Source organism: Rhinolophus sinicus, chromosome 18, assembly GCF_057876585.1.
Source record: "Rhinolophus sinicus isolate RSI-liver-muscle chromosome 18, RSI-T2T, whole genome shotgun sequence".
Classification (NCBI taxonomy): domain Eukaryota; kingdom Metazoa; phylum Chordata; class Mammalia; order Chiroptera; family Rhinolophidae; genus Rhinolophus; species Rhinolophus sinicus.
This window is the reverse complement of record NC_142518.1, coordinates 49,635,889-49,640,605: the sequence shown is the minus strand read 5'-3', so window position 1 is coordinate 49,640,605 and position 4,717 is coordinate 49,635,889. Positions and strand designations below refer to the sequence as shown.

The following is a 4,717-nucleotide window of genomic DNA, read 5'->3' as shown; positions in this document are numbered from 1 at the left end:
GGGTAGTGAAAGACCTATATGATGACAAGTATAAGACATTTTTTTAAAAAATTGAAGAAGACACAAAGAAATGGAAAGATATTCAGTACACATGGATTGGAATAATCAACATAGTGAAAATGGCCATATTACCCAAAGCAATATACAGATTTAGTGCAATCCCCATCAATATCCCAATGACATTTTTTAAAGAAATAGAACAAAAATCATCAGATTTGTTTGGAACCACAAAAGACCCTGAACAGCCAAAGCAATCTTAAGAAAAAAGACCAATACTGGAGGTTTCACACTCCCTCAAGATGGATCTTGAGAGTGTAATGCTGAGCGAAATAAGTCAGACAGACTTTAGCTTTTACTACAGGGCTACAATAATCAAAACAGCATGGGGTTGGCTGAAAAACACACACATCGACCAATGAAATAGAATTGAGAACCCAGAAATAAAACCACATAAATGTGGACAGAAAATTTTTGACAAGGAAGCAAAAAACATGTAATGGAGAAGAGACAGCATCTTCAACAAATGGTGCTGGGGGAATTGGATAGCCACATGCAAAAGAATGAACCTGGACTGCTATCTGTCACCATGTACCAAAATTAATTCAAAATGGATCACAGACTTAAGCATAAGACCTGACACAATAAATTGCATAGAAGTAAACATAGGTATTAAATTTATGGACCTTGTGTTCAAAGAGCATTTTATGAATTTGACTCCAAAGGCAATGGAAGTAAAAGCTGAAATAAACGAATGGGACTACTTGAAACTTAAAACTTCTGCACAGCAAAAGAAACCATAGACAAAATAAAGAGGCAACCAATTGAATGGGAGAATATTTTTGCAAACAGTGCCTCTGATAAGGGGCTAATATCCAAAATATACAAGGAACTCATGCAACTCTACAACAAACAAAGAAACAACCCAATTGAAAAATGGGTAGAGGAGCTGAAGAGACATTTGTCCGAAGAGAACATACAAATGGCAAATAGACATATGAAAAATTGCTCAACATCACTAATCATCAGAGAAATGCAAATAAAAACCACAAGGATATATCACTTCACCCCAGTCAGATTGGCTATCATCAACAAGACAAATAGTAACAAGTATTGGAGAGGCTGTGAAGAAATAAGAACACTCATACACTGTTGGTGGGAATGCAGACTGTTGCAGCCATTATGGAAGGGAGTGTGGAGGTTCCTCAAAAAATTATGAACAGATTTGCAATATGACCCAGCAATGCCTCTCCTGGGTATCTACCCGAAAAATCTGAAAACTTTTATACATAAAGACACGTGTGCTCCAATGTCCAATGCAGCTTTGTTTATGGTGGCCAAGACATGGAAACAACCAAAATATCCTTCAATAGATGAATGGATAAAGAACTTGTGGTATATATACACAATGGAATACTATTCGGTGGTAAGAAAAAATGATATAGGAACATTTGTGACAACATAGATGGATCTTGAGAGTGTAATGCTGAGCGAAATAAGTCAGACAGAAATAGCAGAGAACCATATGATTTCACTGATATGTGGTATATAAATCGAAAACAACAAAAGAACAAGACAAACAAATGAGAAACAGAAACTCACAGACACAGACAATAGTTTAGTGGTTACCAGAGGGTAAGTGGGGTAGGGGGTTTAAGGGGGATCAAATATATGGTGATGGAAGGAGAACTGACTCTGCGTGGTGAACACACAATAGGATTTATAGATGATGTAATACAGAATTGTACACCTGAAATCTATGTAATTTTACTAACAATTGTCACCCCAATAAATTAAAAAAAAAAAGTCAGACACAAAAAGCAGAGAACCATGTGATTTCACTGATATGTGGTATATAAACCAAAAACAACAAAAGAACAAGACAAACAAATGAGAAACAAAAACTCATAGACACAGACAATAGTTTAGTGGCTACCAGAGGTAAGGGGTTGGGGGTTGGGAGATGAGGGTAAGGGGGATCAAATACATGGTGATGGAAGGAGAACTGACTCTGGTTGGTGAACACACAATGGGATTTATAGATGGTGTAATACAGAATTGTATACCTGAAATCTACATAACTTTACTAACAAATGTCACCCCAAGAAACTTTAATAAAAAAAAAAAAATGGCTGTCAAATGCTGTTCCTTAAATGTCACCTGAAAAGAATCTGGATATGCTGCAGTAGCAGCTGAACAGTTTTAATTCATTAATTAATTAATTAATCCAAGCAGTATATAATGTGTTCAGTGACCCTCAGGAAGAAGCATGTTATGATAATCATAGAGAGGCTTTGCTCAAAGACAGGCTTGATGGTAAATATCAAGATGACAGCTTAGATTTGCTTCACTATTTCACTGTTACCTGTTACTCTGGTTATGGAGTAGATGAAAGGGGCTTTTATACAGTGTATTATAATATTTTTGAAATGATTGTGAAGGAAGAACTAGAATCTGTATTAGAAGAGGATGCTGAGGGTTTTCTAACTTTGGAGACTCCCAGAGTGACTATGACTCAATAGTCCACAGTTCCTACACTTCTTTGCATAGTTTTTACACTCAAGAAAACTTTTCTTGGAAAGAATTATGTGATACTCAACAAAATTCTAACCTCTGGGAGAAAAGAGCCGTGGAAATAGAAAACAAAAAGATTCGAGATAAAGCAAGGAAATTGGAAGAATGGTGAGATAAAAGAGTGTAGGCTCATTGGAAACTGGTGTAAGAACAGAATGCAGAGAAGGCAAAGAAAGCCGAAGAGAGGAGGCAGCAGCAGAAGCTAAAGCAGGCACAACTGGCAGAGCAGTACAAAGAAGAAATCAGGATGACGCTGGCTGATTTGTAGAAGGAGCTCAGGGAGATGGAGGCGTGGTATGAAAAGGAATTTGGAGGTAGGTCGGATGAAGATGAAATGAAGGAACATGAGCTCAAAGATGGACAGGATGGTAAAGATAGCAATGAAGCCGAGGTTGCAGAGCTTTATGATGTCCTTTACTGCCCAGCATTTGACAAGTCTTTCAAGAGAGAAAAGGCTATGAGGAATCATGGAAAACCCAAGAAGCATCGGGAAATGATTGTCTTGTTAAAACAAGAGTTAGAGGAGGAAGAAGAAAAACTTTTCAGGACCCCAGACTAGTGAAAATCTATTAAATGCCAATTCTGAGGAAGAAACAAAAGCTTTCTAAAAAACAGAAGAAAAAGAAACAGTAACCCATGCAGAATTATAATGATAATTTCAATGAAAATGGAACTGGAAAAGGAGTAAAGTTTCAACCAGAATATACCAACTTAAATCATTACAGTGCCAAAGAATTGGAACCTAGTCCCCAAGAAAATGTCAGTGTCACAGAGACTGTTGAACTAAGTGATGACTCAAAAAGTGATGGTAAAAGTGTTCCTAAACCCAAAGGAAAGAAAGCCAAAAATATGAAAAAGTCTGTCAAAGTACTTGCTGAACCACAGACAGTTAATGATGTTCTTATCAACTGCACAACTTGCCATAGTGAATTTCCATCTTGGAATAAAATTTTTGACCATCTAAAGACCACAGCTCATGCAAGAGCACCTTCAGCATCTTCTTTAAACAGTGTAACAAGTAGTCAAAGCAAGAAAGGGAAATGTGAAAGCAGATAGGCATTCGGCCAATGCTTTTTCTTTTTGATTGTCTCTAGATTTTGAAAGCACAAACTGAACTGAAATCATCTAAAGAGTTAAAATTTCAGTGATCTGCAATTTATGGCAATACGGAAGATTATTTTTTGTCATGTAAAAACATTTTTTTTCATTTAATGTATATTTTTAAACATTTCATTAGCGACAGAATTCTACCTTTGCCATCTGGATTGAATTGAATATCTCAAAATAGTAAATATTGTAAAGTATGCATTCTTGATTTCTGTTGGCTCATATGGACAGAAATGTACAGGGAGAATTAAATTATTTTATCACATAAAAAAGTAAAATATATACATATTGGAAAGGAAAAAAATAACACTTTCTTTTTTCAAAGAGGGCGTGATTATCTATGAAAAAAATCCCAAAGAATCAACAACAACAAACCTCATGAAACTAATAAACAATCATAGCAAGGATGTACAATACTAGGTTGTTATACAAAAGTCAATTGCTTTTCTATAAACCAACAATGAAGAAGTGGAATTTGAAACTTAATTTATAGATATAGTGAAAACCCGATAAAAATATCTGAAAGATATTTTGGGATATTGACAAACTGATTTTAAAGTTTATATGGACAGACAAAAAACCAGAATAGCCAACACAATAATGAAGGAGAAAAAACAAAGTTGGAGCACTAACACCATCTTACTTCAAACTTACTCTAAAGCTACAGTAATGAAGATAACATGGTATCAATAAAATAACAGACATATAGATCAATAATAAAATAGAACTTATAAATAGACCCAAATAAATATGGTCATCTGATCTTTGACAGAGGAGCAAAGATAGTCTTTTCAACAAATGGTCCTGGAGAAAATGGCTATCCAAAAAATAAAATTAAATAAAATTAACAACTTACAAAATTAAACAAAATAAATAAAATTAAGAAAAATTAAACAAAATAAATAACTTACATACAGATCTTATACCCTGCACAAAAATTAAACAAAATGGATTATACATCTAAATGTAAAAAACAAGAAGAAACTTAGATGATGGTGCATATGGTAATGAGCTTTTTAGCTACAATACCAAGTGCACA

At 34.7% G+C, this 4,717-nt stretch overlaps 1 pseudogene; it reads left to right on the top strand.

Moving 5' to 3' along the window:
- The first annotated feature begins 2,225 nt into the window (after window positions 1-2,225).
- Window positions 2,226-3,627, top strand: LOC109438475 (dnaJ homolog subfamily C member 21 pseudogene; annotated as a pseudogene).
- The last annotated feature ends 1,090 nt before the right edge of the window (window positions 3,628-4,717 follow it).